Source organism: Cotesia glomerata, linkage group LG8 (assembly GCF_020080835.1).
Source record: "Cotesia glomerata isolate CgM1 linkage group LG8, MPM_Cglom_v2.3, whole genome shotgun sequence".
NCBI classification, from domain to species: domain Eukaryota; kingdom Metazoa; phylum Arthropoda; class Insecta; order Hymenoptera; family Braconidae; genus Cotesia; species Cotesia glomerata.
The window spans coordinates 11,049,454-11,076,326 of NC_058165.1; the positions used below are offsets into that span (position 1 = coordinate 11,049,454).

General features: G+C 34.2%; 1 protein-coding gene across 3 annotated transcripts in view; it reads left to right on the plus strand.

Moving 5' to 3' along the window:
• The first annotated feature begins 1,857 nt into the window (after nucleotides 1–1,857).
• The window catches only part of LOC123270261, a 61,998-nt gene continuing 36,982 nt past the window's right edge, over nucleotides 1,858–26,873 (plus strand). Inside the window, exon 1 of one of the 3 annotated variants that reach the window (XM_044736239.1) lies at nucleotides 1,858–2,258. The gene's annotated coding sequence lies outside the window, so the exon portion shown is untranslated. Of the gene's footprint in view, nucleotides 2,259–17,079; nucleotides 17,103–26,873 lie in introns of those variants that run through there. The other 2 variants (XM_044736241.1, XM_044736240.1) reach the window with 2 other exon arrangements.

The following is a 26,873-nucleotide window of genomic DNA, read 5'->3' on the forward strand; positions in this document are numbered from 1 at the left end:
AACTATATGTGTGTGTGTGTGTGTGTGTGTGTGTGTGTGTGTGTGTGTGTGTGTGTGTGTGTGTGTGTGTGTGTGTGTGTGTGTGTGTGTGTGTGTGTGTATGTGTGTGTATATATATATATAAAAGAGGGCTACTTTTAATATCGCTTATTTTAATATCAAAAATTTTGGTTATCTTTATAGCAGTATTATATATAAATTAACAAAACAAAAAATAATACTGCATTTGTGATAATAATAATAAAATGAATGTATATAGAGTACTAACTCATTTTATTTCACTATTTTTTCGTGACTTTCTTCATTAATAAATGCACTTTGTTTATTCATATTTAAAACACTTTGTACACAAATTATACGAGTACAGATATTTACTGTTGTACATAGATGATAAATACCTATACACCTGTATACTTTCTCACAAACAGCTGATTACGGTAGTTTTCCTATACAACCAATACCACCTAAAGGCGGGTTGCTGAACTAAAGAGACAAGCGTGATATTTCAAAAAGTCATTAAAAGTTTTGGTATTTATCGATAGATGGAAAAACTAAAAAGTATCACCGCTGTGCCGGTCGGAGTGGGGGGTGTTAGGTTTTTTTCGTTACGGAATTTCTGGATTCGGTCCCCACGCTCAAGGCCCGCGATAGAAGCTATGCAATAGCTTAAAAAAATTATTGAAATGTTTCAATTTTTATTGCAATGTGTACGTCAATTTCATGTTCTTAAAATAAGATTTTTCGGTAAATACTTGAATAATCATCATTTTTTAGGATGATGAAAATTCAGTTTTTATTGTAGAAGTTAAGACCTCAAACTTAATTGTCTTGTAAAGAGAAGATTTATCGGTTATACGACCTCTGTTGGAGACTTTTAGTACTGCGTTTTCCTATAATAAAATTGAGGTGAAATGTATGTGGCATCAATTTATTCGCGATGTGATTGGTCGAATATATCATAAGCATGAAAATATATGCAAACTCTATATTCAGGCGCGCGCTTGCGTGCGCATATTAATTTCTAGTTGGTCAAACAATTACGAATGGGCATATGTGACCGTCTTAGATCTAATATGGTCTTATCCGATCATGTCGGTAAATTTTTTTATGGGTAAGCAGAGCCTTTTTCTAAAAATCTTATCACACTGTCGAAAAGAAGAATAAAAGCAAATTATAAATAATACAAAGGAAATAAAACCCTTTCCTCACAGAACAATCAAACAAAAACGTGTCCATTGCTTATCTTCGTTTCAATTATATTTACAATTATAATTATTACAGAACTCTTCTGCCTACTTGTTTACAACTCCTGAGACATTTTACCGTAAAAATTCTCCTCACAAATTATAACGCTAGTAAACTAATGCTCGTAAAGCATAGTCTTGTCTCCGATTCCCATCAACCCATAATAATAAAGTCTGGTGTCAACGTCAATTGTTTCCGTGCACCCAATTATCCTACTGTCAAGTGTCTTTTCCGCATTATATCAATACATATAACATAACATAACTTATTATAGGTGTTATAACTTATAATATAACGGAATAGTAAAATATATATTATATATTACGTACAATATCAATCGAAATAGTTATGTTAAGTAGTCGTTGTCTCGTAACAATAGCACTATAGTTAGTAATAACAGAACATACTTCAAAGGTATTATATCGTAAATGTCAGGTGAATTTTTTTGGTATTTCCAAGGGACTCAGGCATGAGTTGAGACCGAGAGTGTCATCTCTAGTGCGCAAGAGCATGCTCTGGATTTTACCAAGCCTACACTACTATACTTAACTACCATATCTATATATCTATATAATATAACTCGTAGCTGAGGTAAGGAGTAGAGGGTCGTTCCAGCTAGTAGCTCGCGGCTGAATCGTGACGCACAAACGCTGAGTTGCCTCAGTCCTCAGTCCAACGCCATTCACCGTTGAATGAAGACCTGCGCGTTTTCCTCTCTTCTATCTGGTATTGTTGTTTCGACTGAAACTCAAATATTAATACTATACTATCTAATAACTAATAACTGTTTTCACTCGCTAATAATTTGCTAAATCAATACCATTATCGGTCAGTGATTACAACTATTATTTTTTCTATACATTTTTTAGTTGGTTAGTTAAATTATTATTTATTGAGTGAATTGTCAAATGGCATTTATCTTAGTGAAGTGATTAATTATTTGGTTATTAATTTGCAATGTACATATCAAAGGCATAAATCAAAAATTTTATACACAATTATTCTGTTCGAAGGTAAATTTTTTTTTATGTTTTCTTCATTCAATGCTTGAATTATTGCGACATTGAATTCTTTATTTATGTTAAGAGTTTAAATTTGTTCTAGATAAAAAAAAAATGTATTAATTACAGAAGTATATAAATAGTAATTTTTGAGGATAAGTTTAATATTAATTTTTATGAAATTGAAACTCAAAGATCAAAAGTTTTTAGAATTTTTTCAACCTAAACTATTATAGAAAAATTTTTTTTTACAATTCCGCATGTAGAAACATTATAAATCTGTAAGAGTAAATATTTTTAATTTTTTATTTATATTTTTTAACTTGAAACTAAACATTGATAAGGTATTTGTTGATATGATCATGAAATAAGTCGACGAGTTTTTTAAAAATTTTGACTAAATTCATATTCGATGATTGGAAATAAAAACCTGGAAATTTCACAGGAAAAAAAATTAGGAAAACGGTTGACCCTGAAGGCCATCCCTGCAACTTCCCGCTAATTCCATACCTGAGCGCTTAAAATTGCATTTACGACGTTTTTGAGCTCTTCGAGCTCAAAAATACAATTTATATGTTGTTTTAAGCTCTTCGAGCTCAAAAAGATAACTTTTCTATGCTTTTGAGCTTTTCAAGCTCAAAAGTTTGATATAGAAGGTTGATAAAACACTATTTTTTGAGTTTTCAAACGGCAATAACTTTTGAATGAATAAACCGATTTTCACGCGGTTGGCGGCATCCGACGTAGTTTTTTAAGTCTTATAAAAAATTTTTAAGTTCATATTGATCAAACTAGAAATTTCGGAGTAGTTCCGAAAAAACACTTTTTTGGGTTTTCTTTCCTGCACGATATCTCTCGAACGAATTGACCGATTTTGACTGGATTAGCGGCGATCGACGTGGTTTTTTAAGATTAAGAGCTGATTAGTTTTTAGAGTTGATCTATAAAGCCGTTCGAAATTTATTCCAAGAAAACCACTTTTGAAAAAAATTTTTTTTTCAGTTTTTTTTAGATTTTACGAAATCTATCTGTCCGAATCAATCCAAATTGTATCCAAAATCTAAGTTTGGACAAGCCCTTTCGAATGGCGCCAACCGCAATCGAATCGGTGGAGCCATTCAATATTTATGAGAGGTTTACATACTTACACACACACACACACACACACACACACACACACACACACACACACACACACACACACACACACACACACACACACACACACACACACACACACACACACACACACACACACACACACACACACACGCACACACACAACCAACATTATTTCTAGACGCTTACAACGCATGCCTCAAGGAGGGGACTTTTTCTCGTAAGTGGAAACAGCAACGGTTAGTACTTTTACCTAAAGGAAAGAAACCGCCAGAAGAACCGTCATCTTACCGACCACTCTGCATGCTAGATACGGCGGGTAAGATATTTGAGCGTATCATCCATCAACGAATAGATGCAGTAGTCGACCCACTCTTGGCAGACAACCAGTATGGATTCCGGAAAGGACGATCAACCCTGGACGCGATCAACCTGGTTGTTAATACGGCCAAAGAGGCAATCGCAGGAACTAGATGGAAGGGTGGAACGAAGAAGTACTGCCTGGTGGCTGCCTTGGACATCAAAAATGCTTTTAATTCCGCTAATTGGGACTGCATCATGCAAGCTCTCGACGAGAAGAACGTGCCAACATATCTTCGCAGACTAGTGATTAGCTATTTTACAGATAGAGTGCTGAAATACGATACAAAGAATGGTCCGAAAGAGTATGATATAACCGGTGGTGTGCCACAGGGCTCTGTTCTTGGTCCACTTCTGTGGAATATCATGTATGACGGGCTTCTGAGACTGAAGCTTCCAAGATGTGTCAAACTGGTAGCGTATGCGGATGATGTTGCCGCAGTGATCGTCGCCAAACACCTCGACGAGATTCAACATCTGTTTGACATCACTTTTGAGAAGATCAACCAGTGGATGGATACAGTGAACCTACAACTGGCCAAGCAGAAGACCGAAGCAGTGCTTATTACCAGCCGAAAAGAAGTTGAAACAATTAAGCTAAAAGTCGGTGACCGAGAAATCACATCACAACCTCATATATGATATCTGGGAGTGATGCTTGATGCCCGACTCAACTTCAAGCAACAAGTGGAACACGTCTGTACGAAAGCGTCAGTAGTGAGAGCTAGTCTCGCACGATTGATGCCGAACGTCGGAGGCCCAAAGCAGAGCAGGAGGCTAATATTGTCATCAGTAGTCACATCGGTGCTCACCTACGGAATATCCATTTGGGCTGACGCACTAGAGGTGCAAGATTCATGGAGAAAAGCTGGACCAATATATCGTATGAGTGCCCTACGAGTTGCAAGCGCCTTTTGCACAGTATCTGAGGAAGCAGTGTGTGTCATTTCCGGAACTCTGCCTCTTAGAGTTCTAGCTAAAGAAAGACGTAACCTTTACCATCGGAAGACGTCAACCACACTAAGTGCTGAAGAACTGAAAATAGAAGAGCGACAGAAAAGCATCGTACGATGGCAATTTCAGTGGGATGCCGCAGTGAAGGGCAGGTGGACGTACCGTCTCATACCATGGATTGACGTTTGGCTGAATCGTAATCACGGTGAGGTCAACTACTATCTAACGCAGATGCTATCAGGACATGGCTGCTTTCGAGAATACTTACACCGTTTCAAGCACGATAATTCTCCGGAGTGTCCGTCCTGTCCAGGAGTTAATGAAGATGCGGAGCATGTTTTCTTTGTTTGCCCACGATTTTATTCACAGCGTGATCAACTTGAAAATATCTTACACCAGAGTATCCAACCAGAGACACTAGTAGAAACAATGTTGTCGTCAAAAGCCGCATGGAACGCCGTAAGCACGTTTGCAACAGAGGTCCTTACAGACCTGCGTTCCATCGAAAGAAGAAGAGCAAATGACAGAAACTAGAAGGAAGGAAAAATAACACCTTAGTCATCAGAAGGAATAGCAGTAGCTAGATCCTCCCCTCACGAAGTAATGCCTGACGGCGGTTTCTATGAGGGATTAGAGGAAAGAAGAAAAGGGGTTTAGGGTTTAGTGGGTAGGGGCGCTACCGTCGAGTTTTAGTATGACGCTGCGTCGAGTCGCCACATATCCAGGCCAAACAGCTATGCCTGGAATCCGTAAAGGGATTCCCCCCCCCCTAAAGAAAAAAAAAAAAAAAAAAAACACACACACACATACATACAGACATAATGACACCCTCACGGGGATAGTCAGGGAAGCTTCCTGTGACCCTCAAACGCCGAGATCTGATGAAAACTCGATTTTTGTAAAACGGGGTAAAACCAATAACTTCCCGATTTTTGAAAATCTGAGATTTTCTTAGCGGGAAGTTAAAAATTTTGCAAAATGCTTAGTACATTTTTTGTATTGATATTTTTGTAATAATAAAAATATTCATTTATTACAACTTAAAAGTTTTTATATTTAAGTCATAAAAATCGTTATCAAGAAAATGTTTTTAAAAAATGATGTTCATATTTTTTTGAAATTTTTATTGGTGAAATTTTTAAAATAATTTGCTTGTTGAAAAAATAATAAATTACTTCATAATTTTTTTTTTTAACAAAAAATTTCAGTTAGAAATTTTTATAAAATATTTTGTTCTTTGGTTTTAAAAATAATTACTGTAGCAATATAAAACAGAATAATATTTGATATGTAATGTTAATTATAATGAATTAAGTCATTGTTAAATTAAACAAACATTACATTAATGCTAATTACTAATGAATGTATTTGTATTTAAATTTATCTGTTCATTTTTATTTTCGTAACACGAAGAGTTATAATTAAGTTTATAGCGATACTTTGGCGGGAATAAAAATGGATTTTTCATATAAAATACATGCGGGCTCTCTACTCGAGAACCGGACGCTATGAAATCATACCATATTATATCCTCGTATACGATCGTGAGATATCTTGAGTACACACAGGATGAGTTGAAGAAATAGATCCTAACACGCTATATATTTTTCTTTAACCAATTTTCTTTCCTTCTGTGAAAATATTATAAATAGTTAATGTTATAGTGAATTGTAAAATTAAAAAAAATTTTGATATTTCGAGCAGAAGCTGTGAAAATAATTAAGACTTGGTTTTTGGTTTGCTCTTTATTTGACTCCGAAATTATAGTTAATAACTTGGTATTGAACTAGGTTTTAAGATTGAAGAAAAACTTGAAAACATTATAAAGAAAAAGATTGGATAATTTTATTAAAAAGAGATCTGGCAAATGAAATTACTTTGGAATTTTCTAAACTTGAAAAATAGTCGGTATCAAAGATAGGAGATAAGAGTTCATTTGAGTTATGTAAACTAATTATATATTATCAGATATAATTAAGTTAAAATATGTTCATGCCGTTTCTTTAGTTCGTTTTAAAGATGTAATCAATTGTTTACATATTATTATCAGTATAACTTGAAAGCTCTAAAATTAGAACGATTTGAATAATCAATAAAAGTTAAAAATTATACTGAATTTAAAACAATATTTATAGAATTTAGACCGATTTTTTAGACTCCTCAACATTCGCAGCAAGTTTTTCTTTCAGATAATTTTTTTTTAAATAATAAAAAAATTATTGATTTCTGGTTGTTTAAGTATTCTTAATGATTAGAAATAAAAATTATACTAGAAATCAACTTTTTACGAACAAAATAAAGTAATTAACGTTGAAAATTGCCACAAATTTCCGACGAATAAGTTGTCTATTGCTGATTTCCCTTCAGCTGGCCATTGTTTATTTGACAAAGAACAAATCTCCTCTGCTCGGAGAAATTCGAGAACTTTTTCACCGGGCGTATAATAAAACGATATCATTCGACCACAGTTGGATTCGAACCCACACCTCGGTGGAACTCATAGCTCGAAGCACGCGCATAATTTATGTTTTAGAATTTTTTCTCATATAAATATTTAAATTTTTATATTTTATTTGAAATTAATATTTTCAACAATTTTTTCTGCTGAACAATTGAAGATTAACTTTTCCGCATTTATTATTTTTCACCACTTACACTTTTTCGTATGAATGATTCATTCTTTCTATTGTTATTATCTTTTCATTTTTCTTTATAATAAAATATGAACCTTGATATGAGACAAAATAATCAGGAGGCGTTTTAGCGAACATATGTGGCAACTGGATCAGTGTGTCACATACACAGCCATCAAAACTGAATGATAATAATTTTTAGTGCACACTTATCATTCATAGCACGAAAACAATATTTTAATATTTTAATCGACCTGAACTAATAAATAGCTTACAAATCTAGCTATAATACTAAATTAATTAAATTAAAGCAATGTTGTGCGATGTATAGTTTACGCTATTGCTTTCTTTCTCACTCGCTAGTTCTGCTTCTCTCACAGACCATCGCTTATTCACTTCAACTCATGATTATTTTTGCTTGCTTGATTAGTTTATGATAATCAATAAAAAAAAATATCAATAATTTTCAAATTTTTTAAGTCAATTATAAGTGTAGTATTCTAATGAAAATCAATTTTTCACAAAAATCTGATTATCTCTTCAATGCAAAACTATGAAAATTTTTGGTTTTCTCTTTTAACTGTAATTATCTCAAGTTTAGTGTTTGAATAGTACTTGCATTTTGATATTCTCAATAACAACACAAGAATTTACAATTTTCTGACACTTGCCGACAGCACAAAAATCACCTTGAGTGTTTAAATAAAAGAAGATTAAGTACGGCCCAAAATTTAAAGCTTAAAAATATGTTAAACATCAAAATATGTTTGGTAACTTGTATATGTACACTGAAAAAAAAAAAAAAAATAAATAAATAAACTAACATTACTCATGAGTAAAATTCTTCAACCAAGAAAATTCTTTTTGAAGAGCGTCATCACCTTGATTTAAGCAGAAAAATTCTTGAACTGAGAAATTTTTCTTGGTTTAAAAAAATTTTACTTACCTCAAGAATTTTTCGCCTTGTTTCAAGACAATGAAACTCTTTAAAATAATTTTCTTGGTTTTAGAATATTTTCTTTCATTCAAGTTAATTTTTTTTCAGTGTAGTGTTAATAAATTACAAGCTAAATCTAATGAACGAATAATAAATATAAATGTTTATTACAATTAAAAAAAAATCGAATTTTCTAACCTTCTCAAATATTGTTAGAAATGACAGAAAAAATACGATGAGAGTTGCAGCTCTCAACCATTTGTTTATCATGAGAAATATTTTTTTCTAACTTCTGTAATTGATTAATGGATCGTCCTGGTGATAAGAACAGGTCATATTCTGATAGGAAATAGAACGTTTCATAAAAAAGGTCTTTAGTCTTTTTTTGATAAATCTACTCCTTCAAACGTTATCTGAGGTCAAAGTTGAACTTACAAAAAGTTTCAAAGTTTTTTCTCTTTCCTTACGAATATTTTGAATTTGAATAAAATGATAACAATAGTTTTGTTAAATAAACTGGTAGAGTTAATTTGTACGATAGTTTTATGAAATAACGATTTTTTTTGAAACAGTATAGTTAATATACTAATGAAATATCATTTCTAACCTTCAATCATTCATTACTCAAGTCAATATTTGACATCTTGTTATTTCTTATTATTATTTTTATTATCATTATATTTTATACAAATAACGGGTGTGGTTACTATATCACATTTATTTTTTCGAAATGATATTCTCATTCCCTTGACTCTACAATGGAAGTTAGTCATTGTTGACTCACCTCGACTCAATTTTTTTATTGTTATACTTTTTATTCTTTAAAAAACGATGCCGTGGTTATTAGTAGCGCAGCTTAGGTCTACATATAATATACAACTGTAAAGAAAAGAGGAATGAAATAACTTTCTCGGCATCACATGTGCGGGGCACAAGGTCAGTTGAGAATTAAAAGTTTAAGCCGCGGGACGTCCAAGGTTTTGGACCTGGCTCTCAGATCAGGTGCAACAAACTTGAATAGAGTACCATGCGAGAGAAGAGAACCAAAGATCTGAGATCGGACTCAGTATGTTTAATTTTTCCATTACATTATATGACCGGTATGGGTCTTTCGTATGTAAAAATTACGAGGATAAAATGCCTGGAGGCTTGAAGAAGTTGGTTCGTTGACCGTATCTTAATATTTACTCTTTACTTCTCCTATATTACTCATTTTCTTTCTTTTTTCCCCTAACATTTGTGCCTCTTCGTCTCTCGCTTACCTGTTTTTACCATCTTCAAAAGATATACGGCATCGAGACTTTTTTTACCTTTCAAATGTCTGCAACCTGAACCAAAAATGAATTAGCTGCGCGGTAACCCACATTGTAAATATTCTTCGATATAATATTCATTTATTTTTATGAACATTTTTCAAAACTAAATTATTAGATTGCTTACTTTAAAAAATGTAATTACTTTTCATAAGCATTTTATTTTTTTCAGGCTAAATTTGCTTGTAACGAGCAATAGCTTCATCAATTTTATAAAAACATTCTCTCATTCATTGTAACTTTTGCTTTAATAAAAAAAACAATGTCATTAAATACAAGAAAAAATTGCAAGAAATGCAAAAATAAATTTGTCTCATATATTTGTTGTACAAGAAAAGATTTTTTTTTTAAGCAAATTGATGGAATAGTAAATCTTACATTATTCTTGATTTGATTTTATATCTTCTTAATTTTCGTGAAATAAATTTTATTAACATTAAATAATTCCATTTTAGTAGATAAGTGGCGAGAGGTAGTCTAAAATTCTTTTATGTAGAGCAGAATACATAGAATATTTTACTATTCAATAGGTCATTTCGATACTTTTTTCACTTGACACCCGATTTGAAAAAATTAATTTAAAAGAACTTAACTGCCATACTAAAACAATTGATTTAAGCTCATCTAAGTTCATTTTTTCATCTCAGGCAGATCTTCGAACACTTAACACGTCGATTTGATGCAAAAGATTTATAAATCTTACTGTCAACTACTTTTTACAATATAAATACGTCTAAACAGTACAGAACTCAAAAATATTCTTACTCAACTTGAATTTAAATTTGTTGAATATTAGCAATCTCAATTACTAAATTCGAAGTATTAATATTCATTTATTTTTACTACAAAAAAAAAAAAAAAAAATTCTTTTCCGGCACTTACAAAAATAAAATACTTCATTCGAATAGTTTTCCTTGAAATGATATATGTTTTTCTTAGTGTAAGACGTATTTCGGTGAAGGCGAGTAGTAATTTACTTGAGTCATATTATGGAAATAATACTTTCATAACTGTATCATAAATAAAGGATTTTATGCATGTTGTGTCAAAGTATTTTTTGTAAAAGTTATAATTTACTTCATAAGCTTCTAATTACACGTGATTAATTAAAATTAATTATGTATGACTACTTAAACTATTTACTAAGTACGTTTTTTTTTTTATTTTTATTTCCAGTTAGTCAATTCAATTTTTAAAAAATATTTTTTCACGAGATATATTATTAAATTTGCATTTAATAGTAAACTGCACGTCAAGTAGGACATTCCATCCCATGAGTCTAATGTGAACTAAGCCGAAGGCGAAGGTGACAAACACGCGAATTACAACGTCTTATTACTCTCTGACGTGCTAGTAATATTATTCACTGTGCCTACTAGAGATCATATTTTTGCGATTGCATGAAAATATGTCGGTCTTTGCGTCAAATCAGTTTACATATTTCCTATTAGATGAAATTGTAATTTCCTTCCCGGTAAACAGAACAGTATTTATATTAAAAGTTTCCGCGCGGATTTGATAAAAAAGTTCTTGTACATAAGTTTTTATCAACACATTTTTATGTGCATCTAATTATTTTATCAAGATTCTTATTGGAATAAATATAGTGCATATTAGACTGAAAAATAAGTAAATTGTTTTTAAAAGTTTATTTCATCATGGAAAAGTCTTAAGCAGTCATATAATTAAAAATATTAATAAATAAAAAATTTATCGCATCATAAATTACTAGTAAAAATTTAATATTGTTTTCAAAGTTAATGCCATACCCTCAACTCTTAATTGAAATAAAACATTTTTATCTTTTTACTAGTAAAAAGAATATTTAAAATTTTTAACATTAACATCAAAGTATGGTTTGATAATCAGATTCCTGTCAAATTCTCCCTGCAATTTCTGGAACATTGGAACTCTAATCTTACAAAAATACTTTTTATTTTAACATTCTGTAAATATTGCTTCAAAGTAAGAAGTGATTCATTATATTTTAAATAAATTACTTCTATAGTTTATCATTTACTAATTTTGTTTTGAGGATTGTTTTCGGTAGTTACTTTAGAATTAAAAAAAAATGATAGTATAAACATAGTTTGTATTTATATTTATTCAAGGATTAAAACTTTTGGTTTTTTGTTAGAAAAATATTTGAATAAAATCTAAATTTTTCTATTACTTATAAGGTTTGCCATAGTAACAATTGTGAAATGGCTGATATGTTGTTTTGATGCATGCTATGGATTAACAGACGTCAATGCCAAATTTTTTATCAATTTTTTTTTAACCAATGTTAGCTGAAAGTCAGTCAATGACAGAGTTACTTCTTTGACTATAATTTTTTTAACATTTATGAATACTTTTGGTAGAGTATCATTTATAAAATTAAATGAACAACGATTGTTATATGTCAGTAATTTGTCGAAATTAAAGCACTTCCCCAATTGCTTTGGTTTATGAGACACAATAGCTTTTTTTAGAGAGCTAATCCCGGAGTCGTTATGGATTTTATTTTCATTCGTATTAAATCGATCTAAAACATTTCCGCGTAGATACTGAAGGACAGCTGCTATTTATGAGAACAATAAAATAATAAAACTTATAATCAAAATGAAATCTATGTCGAGATTAAATAAACAAAAAGCTTTTTGCGCATTTACTTCGTACTTAATTCGCGTTTACAATGTAGATTTTTTAAGTACATTCTTTTTTGTTATGGTTCTATTATGCTAATCGAAATTATGTTCAAATTGATGATTGATTTTTAATTTTTTTCATTAGATGATTCATGTTTTCAACATGCTTGTATTAGTATCGCATTTTATTGTAGTAAAGCGCGGGTTACTTTTTAAGATATTTTCTAGTAACTCTACTTTTACCAATATTTGTCAATGAAATATTTATAACAACTAATATCAAACATTTTTGCGTTTTTTACGATAGAATGAATTTTTGCTGACCACTCTATTTTCATTTTAAACTTATTGAAAAGTATCATGTACTTTTTAGTTTGGTTTTCTATTAAAGTGTTATTTTTAAATAAGTTATTTGTCGAAAAATGTATTTCATTACAAATGAGCACCATGTATTATAAATACGATATTATAAATTTTATGTAAAAAAAAAAAAAATTAGGAAAACGGTTGACACTGAAGGCCATCCCTGCAACTTCCCGCTACTTTCGTAATTAAGCGCTCAAAATCGCACTTAGTATGTTTTTGAGATCTTCGAACTCAAAAATATAATTTTCGTGTAGTTTTGAGCTCTGCGAGCTCAAACCCATAGCGGAAAGTACCACGGGGCCTAGCTTGGCCCAAGCTTGGCCCAACTATGTAAAAGTCTGGGCCAAGCTTGTAAGCCAGGCTTGGCTCAGTCTTGGTTGAAGTCTGGGATGATAACGATGGGCCAAGCCTGGTTACCAGGACTGGCCCACGCCTGATTACCAGGACTGGCCCATGCCTGGTTACCAGGGCTGAGCCATAGTTAATTTTCAAGTCTGGCCCATGCCATTTGATAAAAAATGATAAAAAAAAATTATTGGGATGTTATTTTTTTATTTTATTTTTTAAGTAAAGTAAATTCGAACCTAACTGTTGCTAATTATAGAAATAAAGTGAAAATCGTATCGGTTTTAACCGAGATTCGAACCCGAGCCGCGCGCTTGCCAGACTGATAACTAACCCTTACACCGTCCAACCGATAAGTTGATGCACATCTCATTATTCTGATAAGCTAAATCTATATGGTGACTAAGTGTGGCGGTTTATTATTTATATAATTTATGTTATTTAATATTATGTTTCGATGAAAATTAACTATTTTTTACAAATGTTTATTATAGTTAAAAAAATGCAAGAGTCAAGTTCTTATATTACTTTAAACTTTGTACATCGTTCTGTATATTTTTAATATCTTATGATAAATTGTTATGTTTAAAATTATCAATATTAAAAATTCAACTGTAAATTATTATATTTTAATTTTTTTAAGACTATATCAATTTTGACGATATGCAATTGTCTTGGTTAAATAATAAATTTTAAATTTTAGAATTTGTTAGCAAATATTCGTTAAACAATAAATATTTACTGTATAAACTTCTATTACTTAATGATTTATTAAATTTGAATTTCCCATTGAATGGCTAAGGCTAGGTTACCCAATTCTGGCTCAAGTCTGGGTTGCCATTCAACGCCCATGGCTTCAAAGAAAAAAAAATTTACTTAAATCAAGTAAATAATTTTTAAGAATTTCATCTTCTTAATTTGAGTAGAAAAATTCTTAAACTAAGAAATTTTTCTCGATTTAAGTAAATTTTATTTAATTAAAGAATTTTTCGTTTTGATTGAAGACAATTAAACTCTTCAAAGTTATTTTCTTGGTTCAAGAATTTTTTTCTTGAATCAAGTTAATTTTTTTTCAGTGTAGGTTTCCCAATCTTGGCTAACTCTTGGGTAATCATTGTGGCCGTGACTGAGTGACCCAGTTCTGGCCCAGGCTCGGGTAATAATTGGGCCGACCAAGGCTTGGTTGCCCAGTCTTGGCCCAAGCTTAGGTCGCCAATGAATCGCCAAGGCTAGGTTAGCCAGTCTTGGCACAAGGTTGGATAATCATTGGCATGGTCGAGGCTGGGTTAACCAGTCTTGGCCCACGTTTTGGTCGCCAATGAATGGCCAAGGCTAGGTTAGCCAGTCTTGGCCCAAGGTTGGATAATCATTGGCATGGTCGAGGCTGAGTTAACCAGTCTCGGTCCACGCTTGGGTTGCCAATGAATGGCCAAGGCTGGGTTAGCCAGTCTTGGCCGAAGGTTGGGTAATCATTGGCATGGCCAAGGCTGGTTAAACAGCCTGGCTCACGCATGGGCCAATACAGGTACGCCGAAGCTAGGTTTCCCAGTACTGGCCCAAGCCTGGCCCCTTTGTCAACTCTGGGGGTCTCCTGCATGGGAAAGTCTGATGGAAGTTTAATAAAACACTATTTTTTGAATTTTCAAACCGCAATAACTTTTTAATAAATGAACCGATTTTCACGCGGTTAGCGGCATTCGACGCAGTTTTTTAAATTTTATGATCTATGATATGTTTTTAAGCACAAATTGATCAGACCGGAAATTTCGGTGTAATTCGAAAAAAACACTTTTTTCGATTTCTTTCGTCAACGATAACTCACGAACGAATCAACCGATTTTGACCGGCTTGGTGGCGATCGACGTGGTTTTTTTATGTTAAGAGCTGATTAGTTTTTGGAATTGATCGGTTAAGCCGATTGAAAGTTATTAAAAAAAACCACATTTGAAAAAATTTTTTTTCGCAGTTTTTTTAAGATTTCTCAAAATCTATCGGTCCAAATCGGTCCAACTTGTATTCAAAATCTAAGTTTAGTTAAACCCTTTCAAATTGCGCCAACCGCGATCAAATCGGTCAAGCCGTTCAAAAGTTATGAGAGGTTTACATACATACACACATACACACACACACACACACACACACACACACACACACACACACACACACACACACACACACACACACACACACACACACAAACACACACACACACACACACACACACACACACACACACACAAGGGGAATAGTCAGGGAAGCTTCCTAGGACCTCAAAACGTCGAGATCTGATAAAAACTCGATTTTCGAAAAACGAGGTAAAAACAATAACTTCCCGATTTTTGAAAATTTTCAATTTTCTTAGCGGGAAGTTAAAAATTATTCATATTCTTTAATATCTACAAGAACTGTTTTTTTTTTCTGAAAATTTATAATTTTGCTAATTGAATCAACACATGATTCTAAGTTTTGTAAATTTTCAAGGCTTGTCAAAGTATACAAATTAACATCAAGATTTGAATAATTGAATCGAATGGAAAAGAACTAATAAAAATTAAGTATGAAAAATTAAAAAACAATTTTTATGAAATTTTAGAAAATTTTAAAATCTTGATAAATGAAAAAAAAATATAATTAAATTAATTTTTCAATTATTCATACACGGAAAGAAAATTCAAGGAGTTTTTACTATTTTACTATTGTAATTTTTACTAAATAAAATAGTAACGGTGGACTATACTTCTCATTTAGTAATTTTAACGATCTACTATTGTAAATTTTATCCAACAAATAAGACTAGCAAGAGTCTTAAAAAGTCGAATACTATAGAGCAAATTATACAATATGTGTTTGAGAACTTTACAATTCAACTATTGTAAAAATTCACAGTTGGTATTTTTAAAAGAAATATAAGGGAGGGAGAGAGATAGAAGATTGGACTAATTGGTACCTGCACAGTAATCGAAAACAGAGACCGACAATTTTCGTGCTATCTGGGAATCGAACCCAGAACTCTGTGTTGGCAGCCAGAGACTCTCCCTTTACGCTATCCAAGGTAAACTAAGACTCATATACTTTAACATTTACGTAAACTCGGAGTCTAGCGCTGTGCACGGCCATCACTTACACTAATAAATAGTATTTTTTCTTCTAAAATATTTGACAATTAACAGTAATAAAAGTATAGTCCAGCTTTACAATAGTTGTATCGTAAATTTTCCCAGAAATTTTTTCCCGTGTAGCTAAAAAATTGTGGTCACATTTAAAAATTACGATATTCCGACAAGTAAGTGTCCATGTTGATTAAAAAACATTTTAACATTATTCTATCATATGTTACTATCATTATTATTATTACCATTATTTTCACTACTAGAAAGCCATAACTACTTACATTGACACATGTCTTAAACATTTTCCTTATCGAAGTATGCGTCAGTTGTCATTACAGCTAGTGTTGTATTATAGGACATTTTTTTTTTTCTTTGCACACTCCTTATCTTCCATACACACAAACCTGATTCATTTTACCTCAACAATCATAATGATAACCATAATCATAAATTACCAACTATAACCAGAGTTAATAAATATTTAAGTAAATATCCTCACTTGAATATAAACACCAAAATAAGTTAAGTTAAGTTAAATATACATATATATATATATATATATATATATATATATATATATATATATATATATATATATATATATATATATATATATATTTCCATTATGCATTCCGGGTTTTACTTGAAGCAAAACGTTCAATGGCATGGAAAATTTTTTCACTAGATCGGAACGATGTTTTCAGTTAGACACATATATAAGTTAAGTGCATAAACTAATACAGATGTGCAGATCATAGCGTGCATAGATGTGCATCATAGCATCTACAATCTGCAAGATGTTGAACAAGAATTTTCTCACAAACATTGTTTGATCATATGCATTTCGGATGATAATAATAATGATGACGACGACAACGACGAAGATGATGATGATGATGAGTCATTGAGTCTCTTCCAATTAATAAAACCTCTATGTATTGTGTAAAGACCATACTTGAGTACACAAGTACAAGGGGGGAGAGTAGGGGGCTATTCTATATCCGGTTTAATGTCTCATATCCAGTGTCTCGCGTCATGCGAATAAACAAGTTCACGCGGAAGAAAGTAATGGAGAATTAAATAAATCGGGTAATAACACACGATACTTATAAAGCCGCTTGCACTTTCATTAGAATATTTAGTAGTTTTTTTTTAACGTTATAAATTAATTTGATGCAATCAAATTTTAATTAAGTGATCTTAATTTTTTTTTGATAATGATAATGAAAGATAGAAAATTTATTAAGCAATTATTTTATAAGAGGAAACGCGTTAATTTTATCAAAGTGACAGAGCAATGAAGAAAAAGAAATAGTTATCTTCATTCACCATTTGAGCATAAATAAGCGAGAATACGACGCAAATACTTGTGAAGAAAAATAATTATGCAAAGATACACAGCATTACGTCAGAGACACTTGAAAACGTTTTTTTTATGCTTCAAGTGACGGTTAAATAATGCCAATATTTGATGTTTGTTTTCCCTTCCCTATTCTGTAAGTACAAGAGGTTTTACCCGACTAGAAATTTCAGTGAGGCAGTGATTTGGCGCAAGTAAGGCATGCCGAATTCCAAACTTGCAGTAAGTGAGGCATCCAAACCAGGCCGAAGTTTGGGACGTAACGCAGTTGCGAGGCTCAGCCTAACTTGGCTTCCTGATTAGGTTGCAGTTTGGAAACCAAATTCGCAACGAAAAATCCAAATCTAATTCTTTCTTGATTTTTAGCTTTTTTATTATCAAGCAAAAATTAATAATAATAAATGCTTATTTTTTTATCTTCTTTTACTATTTTAAGTATAAATATTAAATTTAGGACTAAATTTTTTTAATTATTTCATGAATAAAAAAAAAAACAAATTCTTTGTTGCTTTTATTTAATATTATTTTTATTATTTAATTTTATTTTTTCTGTAATTTTTTTTGTTTTTATGGAGGGTTTTTTAATGTGAAGAGGTTTTTTTGATTGGTAGATTTGATAAGTCAAGGGGGAAGGAGATGATGGAGGAGTTAGATACACTAATCACACATAACACTTAACTTTACTTCACATTCGCCTTAATAGTAATTATAATTAGTAATTATTAATTATTCAAAATCGTACATGTTGAACGTGAGACTCGAACACGGTACCCGACCCGAATCGAAATTCGAGGTCCGTTTTAACCGTAATTTTTTCCCATCTCAATATTACGGTCAAAACAGACTTGGCGCTGCATTAATAGCTCATTTAAACTGAGGCCTGGTCTCACCGTAACTAGTGGAGTTTTGTCTCATTCTACCACGATTACGGTCAAACCAGGCTTGAAATAATAATAATAATAATAATAATAATAATAATAATAATAATAATAATAATAATAATGATAACAATAATAATAATAATAATAATAATAATAATAATAATAATAATAATAATAATAATAATAATAATAATAATAATAATAATAATAATAATAATAATAATAATAATAATAATAATAATAATAATAATAATAATAATAATAATAATAATAATAATAATAATAATAATAATAATAATGTCAAACATAATAAATTAAATTTTAAAATTCTTAGGGATCCGGGTTCAAATCCAATTAAAATCCCATTTATTTTTTTTTGTTTTAATCGCTGCAATAATAATTGTTATTATGAATTATAATTATTATTGTTTTAAAAAATAAGTTGTAGTAACTAATAATAATTTTTAAACTTTTTAAATGACCAGTCTTCAAATGACTAAGTTCTAAGTGGAATCTGAAAAGGAACTTTACGAAGAAATTAAATGAATAATAATAATTATATCCAGAGACATTCAAAATTAAAATTTAGTTTCCCATTCTCAATTATTTATCTTATACTTCTATTTTCAATTGTAAAATTCGGTAATTTTTATTTTCACGGCGTGTGAAATCAACATGATTAGATTATTTTCTACTTAATAAATATTTTTTTTTTTTTTAGAATAAATCTAAAATAGAAAAATTTTTCAAAATTTTTTTCAAAAATGGTAATTTTGGGATAAGAAAAAATCCCAAAAATCCAAAAATTAATATTTTTGAAAAATTTTTTTTTCTACTTGTAAAATATTTTTTTTTTTTTTATAAGAGTAAATCTAAAATAGAAAAATTTTTTGAAAAATTTTAATTTTTGGATTAAAAACAATTGTGAAAAATTTCAATTTTAGAATAAAAAAAAAATATAACAAACGTCGATTGTTGGATTAAAAAAAAAACTTTGAAAAAATATCAAAAAATTAATATTTTCGAAAATTTTTTTTTTGTATTTGTTTATTTTCATCCATAGAATACGAAACAAATCACTAAAAATTGATAAATCAAGTGAATGAATTTTATTGACGATTTTCAATCAGCAAAATTTAAGTTAACATTTTAATTGCGACTAGTTAAACAATCACCTGCGATTCTTATATATTTTAAAACGTTTTGCAGTGAAAATATGTGAACTAAAAGCTGAATTTAGAAAAGAATAATTTTTTTTTTCAAAATTTAAATTTCTTTTCTGAGATTATTATTATTATTATTATTATTATTATTTTTTAAACTTTTTATTAATCCACAGATTCGGTAGAATCTGGCGCCAAGTTCCGTTCAAATCCGTTGTAAACGGAGCGCCAGACTACCGACTGAGTTTACTGTAATCAGAACGGTATTTCGAGGTTGCAAAATTTTATTTAATTATATGGTTCTCCTTTTCCCAAAATGATATATTATAAAAGTAATTTATACTTTATTTTACTGATATTTATTAATTATAATCAATTATAACACTTAATTCACTTAAAATTATTAAATTTTATCAGCACAAACTATAGTAAGCCCAGAAATTTCGATCCTGACTTTTTTTCGATGGGGAATATCAGCACCACAGACTAGATAAAATAAAAATGTGTAGTAATCCTTCCTATAGACACGCAACTACAGTAAAAAAAAGTGATTCATAGCTTGCATCTATGGCCGCCAGGGTGCACTGGAATTACATCTACGTAAACTGTAGCTTCAAGGGGATAGTTTGCAGTAAAAAATGCAGTCAACACGAGATTTAAGTTGTTATCAATTGTAAATTTTCATTATAATTACAAAAAATACTAAAATCCGAACAAAAACAGTTTCACTGTAAAAAAGTCGCGCCAAGTCCACGTTCATAAGACTATTAGGAAAAAAATTTTTTTCCTTACAAAAGATACAAAATAAAAAATTAAAAATCCGAGTAACCGATATGATTGTTTATGATTTTCGGAAATTAAAAAAAATTTTATTGTAAATTTAAAAATTAAAAAAAAAAATTTAGAACGTACTTGGTGTGCGTCATTGTGTATTTCAATTTTTTTAAAGTCCTCGTAAATAGATTTTACGAATTTCATTAAAAGTAAAATATTTTGCAACCGCGCACACTAAATACGTTCTAAAATTTTTTTTTTAATTTTTAAATGTACAATAAAATTTTTTTTAATTTCCGAAAATCATAAACAATCATATCGGTTACTCGGATTTTTTAATTTTTTTATTTTGTATCTTTTTGTAAGGAAAAAAAAAATTTTTTTTCCTAATAGTCTTATGAACGTGGACTTGGCGCGACTTTTTTACAGTGAAACTGTTTTTGTTCGGATTTTATCAACCGTGATTTATTATAATTCTTCTAACCCGTTATCACCTATTCGGTCATTTTTATGCTAGTATAAATCTAATTTAAAGTGGATGGAAATTTCCATCTTCACTAACGATTTGAGACAATTCGTCTTCGGATAGTTAGGTCGATGGGTAACCATCGAACTTGAACACTAGTTAGCTAGTGAATGCTAGTATCTGTTCGACTATATGTTAAGTATTAACGATGGAAAGCTACTGAGAATAAAGGGCAACTTTTTGAAAAAAATCCATGAAAAATTAACCAAGCCAGGAATCGAACCTGGATCTCCCCGATTACATGTCAGGATGCTTTTACCAGTTAAGCTACCGGGTCATTCTCCACTTACTTTCTTATTATTATTATTATTATTATTATTATTATTATTATTATTATTATTATTATTAAATGCTCAGGGGGGTTGTCCCCGAAGTCCGACTCTCCGAGGGCCCAGCCTGAGCTCCATCCATTACTGCTGGACCACTCCGCACAACAAGGCGGTTAGCGGCCACAGCAGGCCAAAGTCATTTCCCTAAGTAGACGGAGGGAACCTAATATTACAGCCTTCTGCATCCTGACAGCCAAGAACTCAGATTTTGACGTGCAAGCTGGAACTTTGGCAAGTGAGGATACAAAAGACTGTTTCATCCCTCCAAGGACGCCAACGATTAGGACGACTAGTTTGACACGGTAACCTGGGTAAAGTTTGCCAATTTCAAATAGGAGATCCTGATATATTTTTCTTTTGTGCTCTTCTTTGGCTGAGATGTTGTGTTCAGCCGGGGCCGAGAACTCAATGACATAAATGTCACGAGTGGCCTTGTCGAAGAGCACAATATCAGGTTTGTTGTGATCTATCCGCCGAGTTGTTGCAAACGGCATGTTCCAATAAATTTTGCAACTGTCATTCTCAACAACCTGGGGAATATCTCCTGGCAGATAAGGCAGCACCGGTGTCACGTCAATACCGTAGCGGTGACGAAGATAGTAGTACAGTACTCTCAGGGCAGCATTGTGACGCTGGATGTATGCACCTCTCGCCAGCACAGGACATGCTGACAAAATGTGCATAAGCGTCTCCGGGTGTTGTTTACACATCCTACATGACGTGTCCAGAAGCTGCACCTGGAGCACCTTGCTACGGTGTTCTAGAGTGTTAATGACACCATCTTGGCAGGCAAATATGAACCCTTTAGTCTCGGACATCAGGCCAGCTGACTTTAAGAAGGAAAAGGTCAGCTGGGTGGACAAGCCATGATCACGCACGTGTTTGAAGTACACGCTGTGCATGGACTTGTCCATCAGTTCGCCTAGGAGTTGTTTTTCCTCGGCGTTCCTGATGACGCTCTTAAATTCTTCCTTTCGGAGTTCCATAAGAGCGTTTATCTCTCCAAGACCAAGGGTTCTTGCTGCATATATAGCTGCCTTATACAAGAACGACCCCTTATGCGCATTTTCATGTTTATGTACGATTTGCATAAGGAAGTCATCCTCGTCTGCAGTGAAATTGACAACCTCGAATGTTAAGCCCAGGACCAAACGATCATGCAGCCGCTCCAAACTCTGCAGACCTCTCCCACCGATGGACCGGGAGAGGTATAATCTGGCGACTGATGAATTGGGGTGCATGCTCCGATTCATATTGATAACCTTACGGGTTTTGATGTCGAGATCTCGTAAATCCTTTCGGGCCCATTTCAGGACACCGAAAGAGTATAGTAAGACTGGGACAGCGAGCATGTTAGTGGCGGAGACTTTATTTTTGCCGGAAAGTTCGGAGGACCAAATTTTCCGGAGTCTCCTAACATACTCACTACGGAGAGTTGCTCGAACTTCAGAGACCGCATGCATGCGGTGCTCTTCCATTCCTAGGTATCTATACAACTCTCCGGCGCCTAATTGTCTTAAGATGCTCCCATCTACTAACTCAACATCATCACCCGTATCAGAGCACTTACCCCTCGCCAGATGTATGACCGCACACTTGTCCAACCCAAAAGACATTCCGACATCTCGTGTGTACTCTGCTACGATGTTCAGGGCTGCCTGTAGATGATCTTCATTAGCACTATATAGCTTCAGATCATCTATGTAAAGCAGATGGGTGATCGAGTATTTTCGATCACCCGGAGGCCCCACAGAGTACCCATGGGTTTTACGGAGAGCAACAGATATAGGCAGCAGTGAGATGCAAAACAGCAGAGGGCTCAAGGAATCGCCTTGGAAGACCCCTCGTTTGTACTCTACAACTCCGGTTACGTGCAGTGCGTTTCCATTTCCTATATGGAAACGCGTTCGCCAGAGCTGCATTGTACGCCGAATACATTCCACCGTTTCGGGATTGACCCCCAGGCATTTGAGGAGGTATAAAATCAACTCATGAGGAGTTGAGTCAAATGCCTTGCGATAGTCAATCCAGGCCATTGACAGGTTGCGTTGATAGTAGATCGCATCTTGTATGACACATCGATCAACTATCAGGTTCTCTTTGCAACCTGACAGGCCTTTTTTGTTGCCACGCTGTTCATATATCTGTTGCCATATAGGTCCTATCTCCTGCAAGATACGGTTATTCAAAATTTTTGTAAAAATTTTATAAACCGCATTCAGGCAGGTGATAGGCCTGTAATTTTTTGGGTCAGACAAGTCACCTTTTTTGGGTATCAGTACGGTTCGCCCTTCTACGAGCCAGTCTGGAATCGGTTCGTCAGCTCTGATGTAGGATGTAAATATACGGGCCAAATGGAGGTGGGTAGAAGTAAACTTCTTCCACCAGAAGACATTAATGCCATCTGGTCCCGGGGCAGCCCAATTTCTGCTGCCATCTAGAGCTAAACGAACTTCATTTACACTGACTGCAGGGCTCTCTTCATCAGCATTCTCTCGACGGTGTTTCCGACAAAATGCTTTGAAGTCATGCAGAGCTGGAGTGTTGGCGTTTACGTTTGGTTGATCTCCATACAACTCAGTCCAAAAGGCTTCCACCCGCTCAGGTGCTGGATAATTCCCGGTAACAACAGTCTTTGGTGTCAGAAAGCGTGAAGGGCTAGATCGAAACAACGAATTGTTGACCAGCCGTTTCAGCCTTTTCTCTAGTGACTTTTTGGCAGTCACTAGAGCTCGCAATTTATTAAGCGACTCTTCTTTGATGACAGGAAGAGTACTTTCATTCAATGTGTGATGACGCCATCGAAGTTCAGCAGCAATGCGACGTACTCGGGGCGTGTATGCTCGTTGGGTTGTTTCGAACTCAATCACACATTGGATGCGAAAGACATGTTTCCGGGATCTGTCAATTTTGTCGCCAAGTTGTGTGATGCGCTGTCTTAACCTTGCCTCGATTGAGAGACGATGTCTCTCTCTCGGAAAAGCCGAAACTGCTGCACCATACACAACCTGGTTCACAGCGAGCAGAGTGGAATCCTCCTGGATCTGTGTAAGGAGATCTTCATTGACCTTGTCAAGTTGTTGTTGGGAGTAAGTTATCTTTTTAGATATACTTACTTGCCGTCCTATAAAGGGATTGTTGTTATCCAAGGAGGAACGGCGTCGCTCTTGGTGTAATTGCGCCGGAAAGGAAAGTCTATTAGACTGCCTTCTATCCGGCACAAGCGATCGTCTGTTACGCCGGAGATGAGCGGCATAGTTACGCAGGTGTTTCGGCGTAAAATGTGCTAGCTCTGGATGCATGTCACTCCAAAGAGTGTGCATCCGGGCTATGTAACCGATCATCCCCGGATCGCTGCGCTGGTAACACGCCAAGAGATCGACTCGCAGTTCTTCCGTCCACTTAAAGTTAGTCCTTAAAGCGCCAGTGTCATCATCATTTATCGGGTCCGGTGTGCTCCTCCCACCTGATAAATGGTCCTCATCCGAAAAGGACCGGTTGTGGGGAGCACTTCTGAGATTATGTCTCGTTGTAACTCAGAGTTTCAATGCAGTGGGTAGTTGGCCCACTGCACCTGTTACGTCGTTTGCCTACAGACCTGGTGTTCTGGTCTGCGTTTCCCGCGGTGCGCCACTTGGAGGCCACGTAACAAGCCCGCTTATTATTATTATTATTATTATTATTATTATTATTATGTTATTAAATGCTCAGGGGGGTTGTCCCCGGAGTCCGATTCTCCGAGGGCCCAGCCTGAGCTCCATCCATTACTGCTGTACCACTCCGCACAACAAGGCGGTTAGTGATCACAGCAGGCCAAAGTCATTTTCCTAAGTAGACGGAGGGAACCTAGTATGACAGCCTTCTGCATCCTGACCGCCAAGAATTCAGCTTTTGATGAGCAAGCTGGAACTCTGGCAAGTGAGGATACAAAAGACTGTTTCATCCCTCCGAGGACGCCAACAATCAGGACGACGAGCTTGACACGGTAACCTGGGTAAAGTTTGCCAATTTCAAACAGGAGATCCTGATATATCTGTCTTTTGTGCTCTTCTTTGGCTGAGATGTTGTGTTCAGCCGGGGCCGAGAACTCAATGACATAAATGTCACGAGTGGCCTTGTCGAAGAGCACAATATCAGGTTTGTTGTGATCTATCCGCCGAGTTGTTGCAAACGGCATGTTCCAATAAATTTTGCAACTGTCATTCTCAACAACCTGGGGAATATCTCCTGGCAGATAAGGCAGCACCGGTGTCACGTCAATACCGTAGCGGTGACGAAGATAGTAGTACAGTACTCTCAGGGCAGCATTGTGACGCTGGATGTATGCACCTCTCGCCAGCACAGGACATGCTGACAAAATGTGCATAAGCGTCTCCGGATGTTGTTTACACGCCCTGCAGGTCGTGTCCGGGAGCTGCACCTGGAGCACCTTGCTACGGTACTCTAGAGTGTTAATGACACCATCTTGGCAAGCAAATATGAACCCTTCAGTCTCGGACATCAGGCCAGCTGACTTTAAGAAGGAAAACGTCAGCTGGGTGGACAAGCCATGATCACGCACGTGTTTGAAGAACACGCTGTGCATAGACTTGTCCATCAGTTTGCCTAGGAGTAGTTTTTCCTCGGCGTTCCTGATGGTGCTCTTGAATTCCTCCTTTCGGAGTTCCATAAGAGCGTTTATTTCTCCAAGACCAAGGGTTCTTGCCGCATATATTGCTGCCTTATATAAGAACGACCCCTTATGCGCATTCTCATGTTTATGAACAATTTGCATAAGAAAGTCATCCTCATCTGCAGTGAAATTGACAACTTCGTGTGTTAAACCCAGGACTAAACGATCGTGAATCGACCGGGAGAGGTATAATCTGGCGACTGATGAATTGGGGTGCATGCTCCGGTTCATGTTGATAGTCTTACGGGTTCTGATGTCGAGATCTCGCAGATCCTTTCGGGCCCATTTTAAGACACCGAAAGAGTATAGTAAGACTGGGACAGCGAGCGTGTTAGTGGCGGAGACTTTATTTTTGCCGGAAAGTTCGGAAGACCAAATTTTCCGGAGTCTCCTAACATACTCGCTACGGAGAGTTGCTCGGACTTCGGAGACCGCATGCATGCGGTGCTCTTCCATTCCTAGGTATCTATACAACTCTCCGGCGTCTAATTGTCTTAAAACGCTCCCATCTACCAACTCGACATCATCACCCGTAACAGAGCACTTACCCCTCGCCAGATGTACGACCGCACACTTGTCCAACCCAAAAGACATTCCGACATCTCGTGTGTACTCTGCTACGATGTTCAGGGCTGCCTGTAGATGATCTTCATTAGCACTATATAGCTTCAGATCATCTATGTAAAGCAGATGGGTGATCGAGTATTTTCGATCACCCGGAGGCCCCACAGAGTACCCATGGGTTTTACGGAGAGCAACAGATATAAAGTCGTCCCGTCCAGTAAGTCGCCGTCGGGTACTTTCGGGTTTTTTCCCCCACTCCCTCAATTTTTCCCCCTCTTAGCTAACCATGCGGGATTTTAGAAACGCCGTCTGCAGTCACGGTGGATTTGATGATATAGAGCAGGGACAGTTATTATTCAATGTAACAGTCGGTAATTTGTGAATTTTAAAAAAGTAATACTTATTCCCACGCATAGATGTCAGTATCAATGATTACTCCGATAATTATTCCGACAAGATACTGGAGATTATTTTATTTAATTTATATGTTAGTTTATTTAATATTTGTATTCACTAACACCTGATAAATATTATTGTGATAAATAATCAACTTTATTTAATTATTTTGAATACCTGTGACTCCGTTTTCAA